The 21,228-nt window shown below is 39.1% G+C and overlaps 1 protein-coding gene across 2 annotated transcripts in view; it reads left to right on the top strand.

Moving 5' to 3' along the window:
• LOC103176291 (LIM zinc-binding domain-containing Nebulette) overlaps nt 1–21,228 on the top strand; it is a 187,034-nt gene that overhangs the window by 6,825 nt on the left and 158,981 nt on the right. The gene's annotated exons all lie outside the window — the stretch shown is intronic.

The following is a 21,228-nucleotide window of genomic DNA, read 5'->3' as shown; positions in this document are numbered from 1 at the left end:
GATGGTGTGAAGAGTTATAGCTACAATGAAACATTTGCAAAATCGGGGCTGACAAGGTCAGGAGGGGATTTAGTGGATGCCTTCAAAGTTATAAAAGGGTCTGAGGTTGTTCCTACTGATTGGTGAATTGGAAATAAGGAGGCATAAATTCAGGATTGTCGTTTAAATTAAACGGAGGTTAGACATTTTCGTTCAAAGGGTGATTGGAGCGCGAAACACTTTATTCCGAGTGGTTATTGACACCAAGGCCGTAAGATTTAAAAAGGAAATCGGTTAGGTTTTCAAAGATAAAACAACATAACAGGGTAATGGGAAAGAGCAGGGAATTGTGATTTGTGTATCTAGCTCCAGTGGAAGACGAAACAACTGCATCAGCTTAGCTGCTGGGCCTCTTTATGTGATATAAATTTTAAAATAATCCAAGAGAATGGCCTAAAATGTTCTGCAATGCACAATGTATGTACGCCCCCAGTCCCTTTTTTTCTCTGCTGACAATTTCCTTGTTTCATACATTCCCTGACCTATATGAAAGCTAGAGACTCAGTCACAGACCTCCAAAGATGCATTTTATAGCTGGATGCAGGTAAGGTCAGGGAAGGAAGGTGTTAAATCCTAATATAGAGGTGCTTAAATTTTGCATGCTTCATTCCACAATAGAATGGACCTCTGCATGGAGAATCTCCCATGTGTCTTTGTCTTGACATCCGATGCACAACCATTTTGAACTCTTGTCAAGTGTTCACGCTTGAACACCAAATATACATAACTTCAGAAAGCATCTTTTGCACGTATGGCAGGCACTGCTTGCTGAATAAAGATTTTGATTTAATATGTATTAAAATAATTGGTCAGCTTTTACTTTTCAGATGTAAAGTTACTTTTTTCAATTTGTTTTTGTTAACCATATTACATCATTAACACAAATCAAGAACAAAACAGCTCAGAAGAGTATATATTTATGCATGATTAGCGTTTACATGTCACCAATATTGTACAATATGTTCCAAATCTAGTTATAGCAGGTGTTTATCTGCAGAATTAGCAATACAATAAGTTAGTTCAGGAATTTTCGTTGATTTATTGCCACAATTATATTAGGTGCTTCTGGCCTCCATGATAATAGGATAATATTTTGCTGACAATTCCAGATGATTACTGTAACAATACCAACTGGTATTTTTCATTCATGCAGACTAATGATTCAGAACAATGCTAATGTTAGAATATTGCCTCATGCAGAAGATCACAAGTTAAGGTTTTATTCCAGAAATCAAAAGACTCATGGTTGATTGCTGGTAGGTTGACTTGTGACTGAAATTTAGAATATGCTATCTTAAAGTGGGTCAAGAAAGGAATACCATTTTGAATCCCAATGGGTTTTACCAGATACTGGCTGCCAACATTTGTGGCAAGAAACATATGGATTAATGTTAAAGGTGATCAATAATAATTTCTTTTTCTTTTAAATGTTTTTTTTTGACATTTGTTTGTCCCTTTGGGGATAATTTACTTTGAATTAGAAATTGAACATTAGCTTTCACTTGTAAGATACAAGATGTAATAATAATAATCCTTGCATTTGATATATTTCACGTCTTCGAGACATCTCAATGCGCTTCTCAGAATATACTGTAAAGTGAATTGACTGTATACTTTGTGGGCGAAATGCGGCAGCCAATTGCGTACAGCAGTGTCCCACAAACAGTCGTGGATTGAGTGATCAATTTATTATTATTATTTTTCTTTTTCTTGAGGGATTATTATCAGGCGTGTAGAATAAAGAAACTTGCCCAAGGTTTTGCCCTGCCGGGTATTGAACCCAGGTCTCTTGCTTGCGAGGCGAGTGCTCTAACCACTGAGCTACAGGACTCCACAAAAATGTAAAAATTATAATGAGTTAGTTATTTATGCTGTATAATGTGCATAGTTTATTCAAAACTTTGATTGTTGCATTTAGTTACTGAGTGAATTTTCAGACTTTATGAAGAAAATTACATTCAAAGTTTGGATATGATGCCTTTGAGTGTCCTGTGAAGGTTGCTACATATCTGATTATTCAGCTTGCACCATCATATATATGGGATTGATAGTAGTGTCACATTTGAAAGGTTTTGACAGAAAATGATTCGTTAAATGATACTATTTTCTGCAAATGTCCCTAGATAAATGCAACTCTAGTTTTGAAGTGATGTTGTATAAAAAGGTATGCTGATGATTCCTCATAACGACAATTTTGTTCTCAGTGGGGGAAGGGCAAAAGATTGTCGGTGAGCTTCATTCAATGTACTGTTCCAAGTCTAGCTGCGTAGAATCTGGGATATGGCAACTCCCTTGACACCTCATTACATTTTTACAGACACAAACCTTTTCTGAATTAGATTTTTTTTACTGATTCTTCGCACAGAAATTTCAAAAGGGAGTAGGTTAAATATTAGCCCAACCCACGACCCCCCTCCCAAAAAAAACCCTCAGTGGGTAACACATAACGTATGTATTTCAAATTGCAAATATATCAGGTTTTTGTACAAGTTCTTTTTTGGTATTGTTTTATTGCACACATCTGTTGTACCTCAAGGCTCTTGAAATACAGAACTTTTGTTAATGTATGGTTTACATCACGTGTACGGAATTTTTGAGAAAGCTCTTTTTTTAACAATTCCCTAAACGTGCTGTAAATGATACATTAACAAAAGTTTAATCCAGAGAAAATCAACAAAAAACATTTATTTTGTATTCATTATAATCTGGACAATAATTTAGTTTCATTTGTACAAACGTTAGATGTTAGAGCCTTGGAGGAGGTGTAGTGGAGGTTTACAAAAATGATTCCAGGGATGAAGGGCTCGAGTTATTATGAGCAGAGGCTGGACGTGTTTTCACTGGAGCAGAGAGGGTTGAGCTTCTGATTGAGGTGCACAAAATCATGAAGGGTTTTCTTAGGGTAAATTGAGAGAAGTTAATTCCATTGAGAGGGGAGTCATTAACTGGGGAATATAGTCATAAGATAGCCACACGAATAGCGAAAGGAGAATTTAGGAGGATTTTTTTTCACCCAGCGAGTTGTTGGGATGTGGAACTCCCTGCCGCGTAAGGTGGTGGAAGCGGAGACCATTGTAGCTTTCAACAACAACAACAAAATTACATTTGTATAGCACCTTTCACATCAGGAGGCCATCTCAAGGTGCTGGACAATCAGTGTTGGGGGTCGGGATCGGGGAGGGTGGATTATACCCAGGAAATTTCATCAGGGAAGTAGACAGGCATTTGAGAGAGAGGAGCTTGAAGAGGTTTGGGGATAAGGCGGATGGGGTTATTGAAGTAATCTCCCTGCCAGTGCAGGCTTGATGGGCCAAATGGTCTCCTTCTACGCTGTCAATTTTTATGTTTTCATGTTTCTGCTTTCCAAATGCTCAGGAAGCTAGAGTGTGCCAGGACATAAACCTTACCATGTATAAGGTTTGATTCTCTCAAATCTATCAATATTTCTTCTTCAAATTTTAATTGGTTTATTTCTATCTCTAGTCTCCCAGAAGATAATTACTGCATTCTGCACAGTCAGCCCTGTGGGAAATTTCAAACTTGTTTATTGATGAAAGGGCCTCTGTAATAATTGCTGTAGACCTCTTTAAGGAGGTTCATTTTTTGAATGTCTGGTTTATATGTTTTATGCTTGAATGGGACACAACGCAGAGATAACTATACTGGAACGTTGGAACCTTATCTGTAGAACAGTAAATGTTTCTTGATTTAATATTTCTTGATTTATGCCTTAAGAAATTGATGGCATTGATTTATGCATTTATTTTCTTAGTCAGCACTGTCGTAGAATCTGAAATGTTCCACAATGATGTGGCCTTTTGGACCAGTCAGGACATGTTGTTGACACTTTAAATAGCTTTCATTACTCTTCCAAGTCAAAGCACAAACGCTTTGCTCATGTAAAAGTTTTTATATTGCATGGGCTGTATTGTTTTACATCACACCACTTCTGCAAGGGATTACATTTGTTTCCTTGAGGGATGGTGCAAGCAATAGAACTGATAATCTTTGTATTTGATATAGCATATGGTGTCAAAATGTCTCCAAATGCTTCACAGGTGTACTGTAGTGACTCCTTGCTGCAGGCAAACTCAGTAAACAATTTGTGCATAGTAATGCCTCACAAGCAGCCATGACGTGAATGACCAGTTCTGTCTTGAGCAGAACACCAGGAGAACACCCTCTTCTTTTCGAGCAGTGCCATGGGATCTTTAATGTCCACCTGAACAGTATTTGGTTTAATGTCTCATCAAGGATGGCACGTCTGATGGGACATCTGCAGTACTCTCCCAGTGCTGTATTAGAACTATAGGACCATAGAAATTTACAGCACAGAAGAAGGCTAGTGGCCCATCATTTTGATAAATAATAATAACCTTGCAAGTAACAAATTGTTGCACACGAGCTCCTGTTGAATTTACTATCCATGCTTTTCCACGATCCTAAAAGGTGGGGTTGATTACCATTTAAATATATTTGTGTATGGCAACTTAAAACAAATTCTGTATCTTTTTGCAATGATATCTTGTTGCCTGCTCAACTCTTTTGTCCCCTCCCTAAACTATTTAGAGAGATGTTTATGTAGAAATGTAGCTCAGAATGTTCACTGTGTCATAAGAGAGATGAAAACAATTCTTGAGTGCACTGATTTGATCTTTCTAGATCATTCCAGACCCACTGTCATCATTTGTCTCTCCAATGTAAATCTGAATGTGTTGTTCTAGGTTTCCGTTCTCTATCCTTTGAATATTTTGTACACTTAATGTCCTAAGGTAATAATGACAACAGTCCTCACATTTGATATAGTACCTTTCACATGGAGGGGATGTCAAAAAGTGATTTTAGTAAATGGATTTACTGTGTAGTGATTATATAATAATATTAATAATCCTTGCATTTGATATAGCGCCTTATCATGTCTTCGAAACATCTTCCCAGAATATACTGTATATTTGTGGGCGAAACAAAATATATATGTTGAGAATAAAGAGTCTTGTGCTATTTTTTATGTGGCAGTTGGTAGTGTGTTAAAAGCAAAATTATTGTTTCTTTTGGGGAGACAAAGCGGGAAGTACGAAAGCAGAGATGGTATTTACTTATATTTCTAATTATCTTTTTTGGATTTCTTTGTTGATATTATTTTATGTGGTATACATATTTTGGAGTCCTGCAGCTCAGTGGTTAGAGCACTTGCCTCGCAAGCAAGAGACCTGGGTTCGATTCCCGGCAGGGCGAAACCTTGGGCAAGTTTCCTTACTCCACAGGCCTGACAATAATCCCTCAAGAAAAGAAAACAATAATAAATTGGTCGCTTCAATCCACGACTGTTTGTGGGACACTGTTGTGCGCAACTGGCTGCCGCATTTCGCCCACAAATATACAGTCAATTCACTTTACAGTATATTCTGTGAAGTGCTTTGAGATGTCTAGGAGACGTGAAAAGCACTATATCAAAAGCAAGGATTATTATTATTATTATTCTTTGGAAGCTGCTTGAAATTGTTTACCATCGCGCATGTCTTCTGGTTCCATTTTCCCTTTCTCCTGCATTTACTTCTGAGTTCACCATCACTGCTACGCAATTAAGTTTTGTTTAGAAAAAAAATGAAACTCACAGAACTGCAAACTGATCACAACAGTGGCAAAACCAACATAAGGAATATCAGTGGCATCTTGTTGCCAAGGAAACTGCTGTTGTACTGCCTTCTTTTTCTCACTTCTCTCGGTGTCATGACTGTCATGAGCATCATGTTTCTTACTGCTAATTTCTGCTTAAAGTACGATTTTCAGCCCGGTTCTGTAATGAGGGGGATTCTGCAATCAGAGAGGATGGTCTGCGTTCTGGTTATTAACAATAATGATCCTAATAATATTAATTAATAATAATAATGAGTGGATAGTAAAAAGATGATTAGAAATGTAAGGAATTGAAGAAAAATGGGAATCGTAAAATCACACCACAAAGTAATATAAAGTGTACTGAATGTGGCGGGCATTATCCTCGAAGTGTTTCCTTAGCAACTGGACTCCATTTGGTTCCCATATGTTGCTCCTTCTGCTGTAGCTGTGTTTGTTGCATTGTGAGGCCACTTAAGTGGCATGAAGGCTAAAGCTGCCAGCAGCAGAACCTGACTGTATCTTGACTACCTCTGAAACTTTTGGTAAACGTCCACAGAAGAAATTGGGATGCCGATGATCAGAGGTGGTAAAAATGAACAGAAAAAAAAACCTTTGCGTTTGATATCGTGCTTTTCACTTTGGGAGGAGCTCTCAAAGCTCTTCACAGAATCTTACCGTAAAGTGGAGTGATTGTTTATTTTGTAGGCAAATGCGGTAGCGAATAATTTTATCTGGGGGATTGTTGGCCAGGATGCCGGGAGAAATTCACTTCTGTTTGCAAGAATTGTCAATCGGATCTTTAAAGTCCATCTGAACAGGCAGAGGAGACCTTGGTTTAATCTCTTATCTAAAAGATGTCACGTCTTAACAAACCAGAGCAGCCCCAGCTCTCTAATGGAGTGTGAGCCTGGAATATGTCAATTTGAAGTCCCAACATGGGGCTTGAAATCACACTGTTCAGACTGAGAGGTACTACCAACTGAGTCATGCTGACATCTAGTCAAATACGTTAAGTTGCAAGTAATCGAATAGTCGATATTATTTTTAAACAAAAGTCAAGAAACAATAATCTTGTTGACAAAACAATGAGATCTCAATTAAAACAAAATGTATTGAATGGGCTAATCTCACAATAGGTTCAGATTAAGATCGCCCTTTGCTTTTATCCTTCAGGAAGGCCCACCCAACTGCCCTCTCATCTCTGCATCATTGTATCTTCATTGGAATTGGCCTTATGTCCTCTTGATTTGATGTCCCGGTACATTCGGAAAATATTGCTCTGGGTTTACTTTTACAATCCCATTTAAAGCTTCTATCAAATTCTTTCTGAGATTTCTCCTTTGAAGACCGAAGAGCTCTAGGTGTCTAGTCACTGTTCACACCTCATTCCTCTAACATTGGGGATCATCCTCATTGTTCTGTGTACTGCTCCAAGGGCCTGTGCAGCTCTTTTATGTCGCAGTGGCCAGGTGTGGCTTGCCCAGACCACTACACGTTTTGATTATGATTTGTGGGGTCTGACCCCAACTGATTTGGCAACATAGCCAACATCTCTGCTCATCTGTTTTTTCTTGTTCATTTCTGCCTCATGCTGCTTTGACATTTTTTTTCATCAGTCAGGTGCCTGACACATGCGGACAATTATCACCGGGCTTAAGAGCATCGAAAACAGACAGGAATTCCACATCTGCTACCTCCACGTAGACATGTCTCTGTGTCTGTAATGGAATGCACTCTCCCTGGAGGGTTGCACCTTGCTAATTTGGGAGAGCATTAGGCAAATTGTGAAGAGCCAAGATCCCAGACTGTGTGTTGGGATACTGTTTGGGGTGTAAAAAGCATCTTGGTAAATTGGTCCAAAGGTCTTGTGTGAATAGGAACTAAAGTCTCTCTTTTTTCAGATAAGAATCTGAATAACTGGTTGGATGTGTACTATATAATTATGTATTGTTATGTAATATTCTTATGCTGGGCTTGTCTGTCTGGCTAGCAGAGTTTGCTTCCTGTTGATCTAAAAAATCTATACTAACTATTTAGTAAGATGTGTGAAATGTTAATCATGGGTTTTGGTACTGGTTTGGGTGAGAATGAGATGCTGAATCTAGAACTTCCATTTAATTTCACAGTAAGTACTTTGTAAAATGAGAACGTAAACTCATCGAGGCGCAGTCTATTTAGAAATTAAATGGAGAAGAAACAGTAGTGCAATTGTCCCATCTGTTGCTACAGTGTTCAGACGAGAGGTAGAATAAAGGAGCTCATATGACATCCCAGAAAGAGCCAGTATATTTCTGTGGCTTTATGTAATTATATCCAAATTGACTGAACTTTGATATCCAAGAATAGCAAGGAAAGAGGGAGTTATAATAAGATTCCATTTTATTCAAGGAATTAAATACTTGCATGCAAAAAGCCTCGTGTTTTTTATGGGGATTCAAATGTAAGAATGAACTTAGTGTACACAGTGGAGGATTGTGTCCTTGCATCAATTTGAAATGTACAAAACTGGTCTGGTGTCAACGCTGAATGAAATATTGATTTGGAAGTTGCAGATCTTAAGATTCCCGGTGCCTAAGACAAATGTCCCCCTGTACTCTATATATTTTCACAATCTGTATTTAATTCTGAATAATCTGAGATGAAACATGCAAGAACATATTTAAGAAATTTTCCTGATTCCCTGGGTAATCAAACACAATTTCAGAATGTCAGTATACAGTACAGTATTCAGTTCTACCAGTTGCATTTCATAAATGACATTCCTGTAGTCTCAGACTTTTCCAACAGCAACTTGCACTCATACAGAGCCCTCCATGCAGGGTAAGGTCTCAGAGTGCTTAACAGTGGTGGATCCTGACTCCGAGCTGGTTGGGCGTGAAGTGACCATAAGCACGGTCGAAAAGGAAGGTTTTCAGGCGGAACTTGAAAAAAGGGAGAGAGGTGGTAAGGCGGAGAGATTGAGGGAGAGTGTTCCAGAGTTTTGGGGCATAGTGGCTGAATTCGTGAGGGATGAGCAGGAGTCCATTGCCAATCAAGTAGAGGCCACAGGTGGGGGATTGGGGAATGAGAAGGTCGGCGAGGTAGGGAGGTGCCAGAGAGTGAAGGGATTTGAACAAGAGTATGAAGATCTTGAAGTTGATCTGTTCGGTCATGGGGAGTCGGTGGAGTCTGGCCAGAACTGGTGAGATGTGGGTACGGAGTTTGGTCTGGGTCAGTATGAGCTGGATTTTTTTGAACAGTGGAGCTGGGAAGAACGGCGAGGAGTGCGTTTGAGTAATCCAGGTGGGAGGTGACAAACTCATACACGAAGGCTTTGGCTGCGTTTGGAGTCGGATACGGTCAGAGGAGGGCAATGTGGCGGAGGTGGAGGAAGGCGGTCCTGGTCAGGAACCGGATGTGGGGGAGGAAGGCCAGTTGGGGGTTGAACTGGACGTCTAGATTGCACACTGCTTCGGTGAGTCCAAGGAAGAGGCTGAGGAGATTTAGGAGTTCAAATCCGCAGGAGTGAAGATGTTGATGGGAGCCAAGAAGTATGGCTTCCGTCTTGTCCATGTTCAGCTGCAGGAAGTTTGCACTCACCCAGGGCCTGATGTCTGCCAGACAAGCTGATAGAACATTGGCGGACCTGGAGATGCAGCTGGAGGAGGCAAAGTAGATTTGTGTGTCATCTGCATACATGTAGAAGTTTACTCTGTGTAATGACATCGCCAAGAATATATGAATATAAGTGCTTTGAAACGTCCTCTTGACATGAAAGGCATGACGTAAACGTATATTAATAATAATAGAATAATCCTTGCATTTGATATAGCGCTTATCACGTCTTCTAGACCTCTCAAAGCACTTCACAGAATATGCTGTAAAGTGAACTGACTGTATATTTGTGGGCAAAATGCGGCAGCCAATTGCGCAGAGCAGTGTTCCACAAACAGTCGTGGATTGAAAATGACCAATTTATTATTGTTTTGTTTTTTGGAGGGATATTGTACTGTAATATCTATTCCGAGACGTATTCTTGGGACATTCATTCAGTCTTGATTGTAACTATTCATTTTTCCAGTAGTTTCTTTCAAGGAGATAATTGACTACATGGTTAATTGAGTTTATACTCGGATGTTTGAATCAGCGCTAGAACAGATCTGTACTTTTATCTCAATACCTACCTCTGAGCAGTGATCCTCGTAGTGAAGAGTGGGTTTGGCTTGCAGAGGCATCAGATGCTAAAGTGAAACAGCAAAAACATGCTATGCTCCACTAATATAGTAATGTACCCACCTGCCCCACAATTGGCGGGAGAGCCTTCAGCCACTCTGCCCCCAACCTCTGGAATTCCATTCCCCAGTCACTCCGCTTCGCCCTACCTCCTTAGCCTCCTTCAAGTCCCGCCTCAAGACCTTCCTCGACCATGCCATCGGCCACCCCCCTTCCCCTCCCCTCCCTTCTCCCTCCCCCTGACCCCACCTCAGGTATGAAATACTGTACTCTGTCCAGCGGCTTGGGAAGTCCTCCCGACGTGAAAGGCGCTATACAAATGTAATCTTGTTGTTGTTGTAGTGTTTCTATATGAAACTTGCTTCTGTTGAACCCAATCTGATGGTTCAAGATAAATTTGAAACCTTCAGACAACTTGATCCCATCTTCCCAGAATCCCTACACGACCATTTTCTCATCACAGCATACAGCTGTTTTTTGAATGAAGTCAGCATACTGGCTTCAACCACCCTTTCTGGTAACCCGTTCCATTCATTCTTGTGTCATGACGCGATGGATAAGTTGTTTTGTTAAAACTCATGTAACCCCACCCCATGGATCAATGCACAGGTTTATTAACATGGTAAAACAACAAGCCAACTATTATTGATGTTATCCAGGTTTCTGTTAACTGTCTTGTGGAGACTGATGACGTTAAAAGAGGACAGATGAAGTGGATGTCAGCAGGAGTTTAATAATATTGGTATAGGTATATTATATACATAATGCAGGCAAATTGTGGAGCAAAACATTATCTGATTTGTCTGTATGTGTGGGGGTGCACGAGAATGTGAATTTGCCTTTAAGAAGTTGTACAGTGAAGTCAAGACATTAATAATGACCGTGGCCCTATCTTGATGACAATGTAACAAATCTTGCTGTTTGTTATTCTTTTTAGATATAAAGTACCTGTTTTTTCTTTCAACCCAGGCACATTATTTTAGTACTGAGCCCTTTGAGCCTTATTCCTTTCGTAAACCATGGACATTCCACAGGCAAGTCTTTGAGCTGATTGGATTGTATAAGAGAAGTTGTTCATCTAAAGTTAAACAAGGAACTTCATTCCCAAATTAAGAAAAAGACAAAATACTAATTCACCAAATCTGTAAGGAGAGTTTTGTGACTGGCATGAGAATTTAAAAGCAGTGACCAATTCACAAAAGGGATACATAGTAACTCATTAAAAATTCTAGCTTGCTTTTTAGTGTAAATCTCTTCTGACATATCTGTTTCTTACTTGTATTGTATTTGTTTATTGCCATTTTGACTGTAAATGATATAAATGTAGCAATCAGTCTGAAAACTGGTGGTCTGTTATGTGCAATATGCTTTTTGGGGGGAGTCTGGTAGCAAGATTGAAATGTGCAAGATCCAGAAGCAAATTACTCTACTCCAATCAGGGAAGTATTTAGCGCTCGAGATGTAAGGCAAACAAGTAATAAAGAGCAGAGTTTTGTATCAGAATGAGGCCAGGTAAGTGAGAAGAACAGTTTACAAAGATCTCAAAACTCTTAACACGCAGGATCCAAATGACTCTTGCCAGCAGAAATGAAAATGTTGATGAAAGAACAAGCTGCAATTGTCCTACAATTGCAGAAGAACTATAATTTCTGTAACTATTTGGTGCATATTAAAAATGCATCACAGAATGTATCAGATGTATGCACGTACAAATGTAATTTGCATTTCATAAAGCTGTAAGCACATATATAGCTCAGTTTTTTAAAAAAAGAAATAAAGTCTGATTCAAAGATATAGGATCGTGAATCATGCTTATGTATCTAGACAGATGATTCATCTCCATCCGAGGCCTCTGAAGAAACTGCATCCTTTGTTCCTGAAGGCATGGGATGAAGGTGAAACTGAAGTGTGGTTAGAGATCACTGGCTCACTATGATAGCTCCTTCCAACATGCACAAATATTAGCAAGAACAACAAAGAGAGCCTTAGGACAACATCTCACTTGCAGTGTTGCGTTAAGGATCGCTTAACAAAGTTCTTGTATGTGATTGAAAAGTTAGACAGACAGAGAAACTGCGGGGGCTACAGGGACAGCCTCCAGCCTGACCCTGGGAATTTAATAACCAGCAAGTAGAGTGTGGTCAGAAGGTATTGAAACACCAACATGTGTTTCATATTGCAGAAATGGTCTTCGGCTTGTTTCATGGGGATATTCCATTCTCGTATCATGGTATGAGGGTGACTGTGCACAGCTAGCCAAGCAGGTTGTTGAACTCACCATCCTGCTGACTACACTAATCTGCCATCTGCCATCTTTCACCTTCATGCAGCTCAGGGATGTCTCTGTTGTTGTGACTTTCCATGAATTCTAATAGTCGTGTAACTTTACAGCTGTTTCATATATAGCTGAATGTCAGGTGCTGGATTTTTGACCAAGCATTTGTTCTGTTTGTAGGGTATAAAGCAGACTTCAAATGTGTTGAGTTTCCTGCTACAAATTTGATCTTTTATCACAGAATGTTTCTGAGTAGCTTCAAGCACTATATCGGGTAAGATGTCAGCTTTGCTTACGTGCTTGCCTTCTGTGTGGGCTGTGGGTTCAATACCCATTTCAGGACACTCATGCTGGCACAGTGCTGCATTGTCAGAAGTGCCATCCTTCAGGTGAGACGTTAAACCCAAGTTCCGTCTTGTTGCTTATACAGGTGGACATGAAGATCCCATGATACTACTGTATTTGTGGGACCCACTGTGCACAAATAAGCTGCTGCATTTGCCTACAGTTACTGTCCCTGCAGCTATTCAGCTATACATGTGAAGCACCTGGAGGTATTTCAGCATTATCAGGTGCTATATGAAGTGCAAAGATTATTTTGCTAAATGGTCAATATTGGAATTTCATTACCAGTTATACACAGTTAATATTTACTGAAACAGGATTGAAAAAGCAAACCCAGAATAGTATTTTGTGAACCACTAATACAGTAGAACAATGGGACATAGGTTTGGAGTTCAGGACAGTTTTTCTTTACCCAGAGGGTTATTGATGACTGTAGCGGGTTGCTCAGAAGGGTGCTTGAGACCAAGATCCCAGACTCATTTTTAAAATAAAGTGCTAGGAGGATGGTAAGGTGGATATTCTGTGAGGATGAGATCAGAAGAAGGGCCTACTTCATCTGAACTAATCTTGTGAAAAACACCATCATTCTGTACCTAGGTAAATGTGGACCATTTTTCTTAAATTGGATTACTTGTATCTATTCAGATAGGATTAACTAAATCCCTGATTTGTGTGTGAGTATGTATGTGTATGTGTCCCTGTATAATTTAAGAACTGCTTTCCTTATATAGTGGATTTCCTGTTTTATTTTGAGCACTGAGGATTGTTTAATAATTTATATTTAATAATTAAAAAATGATTCCCTTACTATTGTGTAATTGACAATTTCTAGTTGAGTGAAGTTACTACACTAAATATCATATTGTAGTCCAAAATATATTTTAATGCTTAAAGACTTTTTTTTACTCCGAGGATTAATAGCACAATGCTTTCTCTACTGCAGACAGAACAGTTGCAACTCATTTTATACCACAGACATATGGAGAAATAATAACTTCAAGCATTGCAATTCATATTGTCCATTTTTGCTGAAAAGCTTCTCTAAAAATATATCTTATGGAATCTTTCAAACTCTGTGGACCTATTTCTATCATTTGTTGTGAGACCTGAATGTACATTATGGTGGAGAAGAATGTGGGGAAACATAAAGCTTTGTTTGTTTTTAAAAACAATTTTCTTTGAATAGAATCAAAAGCCCATTTGATTTTGCTTGTAGCTGAAATGGTAACCTTGTCCTTAGACCTTGAAGAATTAATTTTAAAAGCAAAACTCTGTTTGCATTGTTGCTAATAAAATTACTGGATTAGTGCATCTGAAAAATGAATTGTTTGCAAATCAATGACTTGATTTTACTAGTACTTTGCTATAAATTGTGATTCATTACACAAGTCTGTGCATTGAACTGAGAAGTATCATAATGTTTGGTGCTGGGCAAGAAGTTTCTGTGCCACTGAATTAATATGCCAGAAGCTAATTCAACTTCATTGATGTGTTGGAAGTTCATAATTGCAGCATGGAGAAAATAGTCTCACATGGTGCTGAAAGATTAAACAGAACATTTCCTGTCATTCTGTGTCCCCAAATAAAATCTCATCTTAAGATCCTACTGGCTCTTAACCTGCTGAGATCTGAACTCTGCAAATAGTTAATTATTTTTATGTTCACAAAGATAAAGCATATTTATAATAATATATAATAAACCTTTCAATTGATACAACCCCTTATCACGTCTCGAAGCGCTTCACATAATATAGTGTAAAGTGAATTGACTGTATATTTTGTGGATGAAATGGTGCAGTTTATGCTGGGAAAATGTTCTCGTTTCAGTCACCCAGTATTAGCTTCAAGCACTTTCGAATGAGTTATGAAGCAGAGCAAAGCTCCCTCTACTCTGCCTGGACAATGTGCTTTGTCCCAACTCCAGAAGACAGTCTCATTCTGTACCATTGTTTTGGTTTCCTATGCCAGTCACCATTACGGTTGTTCTGAGCGAGATTGTTAATTTAGGGACACTTTTCCGTGTGCCTCTGTACTCAATGGGAACTATGTTCCAAGCAAGTAGAATCCTTACAAGTCACAAGAAGGGAGACATTTTCATCCCATTGGTCTGAGCTGCATTTGAAATTTGGGGCTCTTTAATTCCAGTTTCAGTCTTTAACCTTAATTTGTTCTAAAATTTAAGTTTGCACAGAATTGTGGAACATTTTTCAATTGCTCAAAAATTTTGGAAGGTCATTCTTTTTAATAATGGCACAAAACTGACTTTCAATTTGAGTGAATTTAAGAATCTTACATTTTAAGACAGAATGATTTTATAGTCTTAGATTAGGTTGAGTTTCCTGACTCAATCCCTAAAAAGTTTCCAGACTCAATCCGTAAAAGTTTTTTTCTGCTAATGCTCTTGTACCACTTATTCCACTAATATTCCCACCCCTTCCCAGTTTTAAAAACATGTTTCTATAAACGCTACAGTGGCAGAGAGAGCTTCATTGCCTCATTCTAAGAATATTAAAATAATGGTACAACTATGTATTTCATTTAATGCTCTATGTTTCCTCAGTGGTAGCACACAATACATTCTGTTTCTAACAATATGGAATAAGTGGAAAATAATGAGAATCTGCTTTTATGTAAGATTGAGATACCCAATCGTCTGGTTTCTTCAAAGATTAGCTGTCTATTAAAAAATGCATGTTCCTGGTTTGTGACCAACAAACATATTCTTAATCATTTGCCTTGTGTACGCATTGATACAGACACTCACAAGAGTGCAGACATATTCCTCAATACTATTTTGAGAAGTAAGTTACACCCTATACATGTTTTTCTGATGAAACAATGACTGGCAGTCATTCTACTAGAAGGAAATGCAGTTAGCCAAAAGAGATTTATAGCGTGCAATTCAGCTGTGTGCAGAATTAGTGACTATTTAAAACAAACTAAGCATGTGATTATAGAATTTAGTAGTATTTCATTTTTTTTAACACATTCAAGTCTTGGAAGTCAAAGCCAGTATTAGTTACAGTATATTCAACTACCCCAAAGTCTTTGAACTTAAATAAAACAGATTATTTAATTAATGACCTGGATCTCAGATTATCTGTAAAAACTGTGTTAATGGTCAGGTTCCCATGGCTTTCTGGGCTCCAGTGTTCTGTAGGTGTGCAATGCTGAAATGCAGAACCAACTTTACACATTGAATTATTGAAAGGAAGTTTGTTTATTCATTTTGGATTTATTCTTGATTTGTGCAGAAGAGATGCAGAGATAAGACCTAGTTCAAATATTTTTAAATTGAAGGAGAGGCCATAATGCAGTTCCTCCCTGTTTAAACAACCAAATCACTTAATGGAAGTGCAAGAAAACACAACACCCAGTTTATTGTATACAGAAATATGCCACTGACAGGAAGAAGTTGAACATTTGAGAACTAAAAGGGAATGGGCTTGTGCCTCATGACTTTTTCCTGTTGTGAAACAAAATCGGCTAAATTAATGCACAATTACTTATGATCATGTGAGCCGAACTGTACTTCCACATCATTGACACAAAATCGGGTTTCCGTATTTGAATTGGAAGTAGCCTTTTACGAGATAAAGATGAACGATTGTCTCATTTGAAGGAGCTTTTTATGGTTGATTTACTCTTATTTAAAGCTCTCCTGAGAATAAATTAATCTCTCTCTGTCCTCTTCTAGAAGGCTAACCTGACAGCTAAATGCCTACAGTTGATGAATTCAGTCAAAGGTTGTCCTTTTTCCCAAGCCCTGTATTGATGTTTGATGGAATCCTTAGTTGCAGCTTCTATTTCTTTCAATGGCTGTGATTCGACATTAATACTGGGAACGGTGTATAATATGATAGAAATCTGTAAACTTGAAATCTGCAGCAGCTAGTCATGGATGACATAATTTTTTTTAGGATAGGAAAGAGGTTTGTTATCTCCTAGGCAACAATGTGATGCTGAGCTGACCCAGTGATTATAGAAGCTGAAATTAAATAATTGAAGGGGGAAATGGTGTTATGTTTTAAAAGTCGGATTTTGATATTCAGTTTACATAGAGGAAATATCCTGGACACCCACATTTAAAACCTCAATGGTTAGTGACCCTAATCCATCTGAAACTGATTGCATTTGCCCTTTCGCCCAGTTAATTTAATGCTCCTGCATCAGATCTCACTGTACTCTTTAAAGTTGGATATGTCAGTATGCATCATTTGCTACATAATTGATTCAGTGCATCTCCTTCATTGTTTGTTTTTGGTGAGCAGACATGTTTCAGGTACTGGTTAAAAACCATGTTTCAGAAGATTGAATGAAATCAACAAAGAGGAAAATGAGACCAGCGTACATTGGGATCTAGTACAAATGAGACTAATACATTGCAAATAATGGAAAATTTCTCAAACGTTTTTAAATAAATATATAAGTTTTTTTTAAAGTCAGATTTTGTAAAACAGCAAATATTTTTCTTTCCTGCCTACTGCTATTTTAATTTCATTGTAAACACACAAGTATTTCTCTGCAGTAATTTAACTATGCAATGCGTAGAAAAGGAATCAATTTCATTAAGGAAGCAGGAAAAATTTAATGCTTTTCTGAATAACAACAACTTGAATTATATTGCGCCCTTCACACAGGGTAGCGTCTTAGAATGCTTGAATAATAATCCTTGCATTTAATACTTATCATGTCTGCGAGACATCTCAAAGTGCTTCACAGAATATACTGTGAAGTGAATTGACTGTATTTTGAACAGTCACCTGTGGTTAAAACTTGAATTCTAAACTGGAACAATTTGTGAAGAAATCCACAATTTGAAGATCTATAGGAGTGAAAAAGTTAAATCAAGGCTTGGACCTCCTTTAAATTTCTAAGGGTTGTAGTAACTACTAAATGTATACTCAAGTGTGGCAGGTTAAAGTGTCTGCTGCCATTTAACCTTCTCGACTTTGTTATTGAGAATCTGGCTGTGAAACTCTGGATATGAAATTATATTATGTCCTTTCCTGGCTTATATTACTTTCAACACTTAAAAAAATATTTTCTGACCGTTTTCTGCAAAATGAAATTAGATTTGAGAGTGCGCTGTAGAAGCTGTTCAAAAGTTATGCTTATAAAACTGGCCCTAAAGTACTATTTTGGAATTCACATATTGGTAGCTGAAATCTGATTTTTAGTTATTTTCCAGTTAGAACGCCTGGAGAACAGTGAGGAAATAGTAAACTCGACTAAATTTCTTTCACAGTCCCTCACCTCTTGTAGCTGAATATATCCTTTTCTCCACTGTGGGCTCTGTTTTTCTAACTATTTTATTTTGCTCTGCCTTCTATGTGTGTGTCTCATTGTTTTCCTTAATCTGCATCTGTGTGTGTGTCTTTCTGTCTCTCTCACTCACTTTCACCGTCACTCTGCCTATTGTACAAAAGTAAGTACCCCTGAATAAGAATTTAACTTCGCTCTACTGGAGGAAAAATATGTGGGAAGTTGCGCAAATGAACGCAAATAATAATAATCCTTGTATTTGATATAGCGCTTTTCACGTCGGGAGGACGTCCCAAAGCGCTTCACAGAATATACTGTAAAGTGAATTGACTGTATATTTGTGGGCGAACGCGGCAGCCAATTGCGCACAACAATGACCCACAAACAGTCATGGATTGAAAAATGACCAATTTTTATTATTGTTTTTGTTTTTTGGAGGGATTATTATTAGGCTGTGTGGAGTAAGGTAACTTGCCCAAGGTTTCGCCCTCTGCCTGGAATTGAACTCAGGTCTCTCGCTTGCAAAGTGAGTGCTCTAACCACTGAGCTACAGGATTCCAGAGTTATTAGGGATGCAGTTTATTATTGTCCGTCGTTTTGTAGCACTCTCACCTGTGTGTCCGGTTCCTACAAGTGTAAATATGTTGCATTATTGAACTCCAGACACTGAGGAGGTGGCATTTTTGAAATGGAGTGACTGAAATTCAACTCGTGAATGCTGATAAAAACTGCAGCACAATAGAAGCTAGCAGCAACCCAGGACTGAGCACACCAGTCAGTTAGAGCTACAAGAGAGATAGGAATGAAAGACATTCTGAGAAGACATGAAAGCCCGAGGCAGAAAGTCCAGATCTGTAGGATGGGAACATATCATTTTAGAATTTTACTGCACAGAAGGAGACCATTGGCAAATTCTGCCTGTACCAGATCATTGAAACAGCTACAACATGGTAGAGGAGTAACACACTTTGAAGAAGACTTGGGGACCCTAGAGTGTGCACTGTGATACTGCTAGAGTCTCACCAGCCAAAACTGCATAGCTTGCTATTGAGAGCAGTGCCTGGCAAGCTTTACTGCTGATTCTCCAGCTCGGACAACCCTACGTGTTAAGGCTTTGGCGTGCAGGGTTCATGGGAGTTGAGTGGGAAGAGTCCCTAACCCGAATGACTGGTCAGTTCTTCCAAGTCAATGAGCCGGGCTGGCTAGGCTGTCATCAGCATTGCCCTGGAGTACTATGGACTCACCTGGCTCAGGAACTGGCCTACCGAGACTGCCATAGAGGATTGCCTCAATTCTGACATTCCGTGCCAGACAAGTCACCTTGGAGCTAGTTCAGCTCTAAGGAAACCCTTACCCTCTCTCTTCCCCCCCCGGGAGCAAGGATATCTCAAAGCGCTCCACAGGATATACTTCAAAGGTGTCATGACTGTATTTTGTAGGCGAATGCCACAATGAGTTTGCACACAGCAATGTCCCACTAACAGCTGTGAAATGAGTAACCAATTTTACTTGGGGGTTTGTTGGCCAGGACACTGGGAGGAACTCCCTTCTCTTTTAAAATAGTGCCAATGGGATCTTTAATATCCACCTGATTAGACAAATGGGACTTCGTATTATCTCTCATGTGAAGGCCAGCACCTCCAACAATGGAGTACACCACCAGCACTTGAACCCACAAACAGCCTTCTGACTTTCTGAGAGCGCTACCAACTGAGTGAGGTCGACACCCTAAATCTTGTCTGGAAAATTTCGGCAATTGGGAAGCGATGCAGCCAATCACCGCCTGCCATGTGATGGACCTTCTGGCAGCCTATTTAGTGAGTTTAACACGCTCCTGTCACCCTAGCAACCACACATTGGAGAGGAGCCATGCTACATTTCCACATTTTCTTTTTTTTTTTTCGCGTGTTGTATCACGGGAACATAACCAGCTTGTCATTCCCCCTCCTGCTCGGTAGAGCTGAACAAGACAGGACAGCTTGAAAAACTTAAAAGTACAGGTCAGGGGTCAAAATATTTAATCACGCATTGGACCTCAGTGCTTCATGATCTGTTAAAGATACCTCCACCTTGGCAGATGTCATTAGTGAAAAGTTCAGACACTTTTTATTCATAGATATATAGTACTTGTGTGAATCAATATCAGATATGGTATATATTTCAATCTCTTCCTCTAATAGGGCATTGAAGTTGCAAGATGGGGCTTAAGGTACATTGTAAATTGCTGGCAGAATACAAGTTGAGTGAATAATGCTATGACGAGCATTGTCCCCAATGTTAACACACCACTAACAAAATGTAGCTAAGTCTATGAATCTTGCACAAATATACAGATGTATATTTCTCGCACCGCCCCCCCCCCCCTCAAAAATGATTTCAAACATTTAAAATAATGGAAATAATGGTAGCTTTATACCAATCATTTCAATGTCTTCATCAGTTTTGCACAATCATGTATCTCTTTATCTGCAGCCATGTCTCAAAACAGTTGTCTTCACAATATCCTGAGGGGCGGTATTTCATGTGCTACAACCTTTCGAGCGGGGTCATAAAATAATGTCCCAATATTTTTCAAGCCATTGAACAGTTATCTTGGTTGTAACTCAAATCAGACTCACTATAGGCGTGAGCAGGTGGGTTTATATCAAGTCGGTTTATATTCTTGGCCAGTTCAGGCTGCAGTTTGCAATTAAGAATGTGGGGTATCTTGGTTTCTGCATACCTCTGCCAAGAAGGCAGCGAAGCAAGTCTAAACTTCCCACATGCTGTCTGGAGAACTTGCCTACTGCTCCCCTGTCTCCTCGGTGGAAGTCTGCCCATTTTGGATGCCATTGTGGAAAGTGGCCACCTGCTCCTGGTTGTTGGGGAAAGTGCTGTTGTTTGCAGCACTAGGAGATGACACAGGAATTCCTTGGGAAAAACAAAACCGTTCCAATTGCTGCGGGTCTGGCAGACAGTGAGGTGGGGGGTGGGCGGGTGTCTAAAATCAGCAAAGTCCAAGTGAATTCTCTGAGGAGAATAGGAATCCACAGAATCCTCACGTTTTTCATCCATCAAGCATTGGGTGCACTGGTCTGACATATTATAAGGTGTGGTGTGCCAGCTGGAATTAGTAATAGAACCGTTACCAGACAAGTGTGCCTAGCTGCAGATGACGATCAGATAAGTAAGGAGCTGTACTTTATTGCACACAGAACTAACTTTGTCTGAGAGATAGATAACTGTGGCCACAGGTTGCAGTAGCTGAAAATAAAGTTTCACTTATGCGTATTACATCCTACCTGTTGAATCTGCTATGTTGGTCCCTTTGTACTGCAGTAGATGTCGCTTGTTTACCACTAACTTGTGTCAACCGTAAGTCATCACTGGTGTTAAAGCAGTGAAATGATTAAAGTTACAAAATAAAACTAATGTTGGTCTGTACCTCACCCATGAATGAGGGCTAATTATGTTTTTTTCATTAATGACATGGA

Source organism: Callorhinchus milii, unplaced genomic scaffold (genome assembly GCF_018977255.1).
Source record: "Callorhinchus milii isolate IMCB2004 unplaced genomic scaffold, IMCB_Cmil_1.0 Scaffold2, whole genome shotgun sequence".
Taxonomy (NCBI): Eukaryota; Metazoa; Chordata; class Chondrichthyes; order Chimaeriformes; family Callorhinchidae; genus Callorhinchus; species Callorhinchus milii.
The sequence above is the reverse complement of the archived record's forward strand: the minus strand, read 5'-3'. Positions and strand labels throughout refer to the sequence as shown.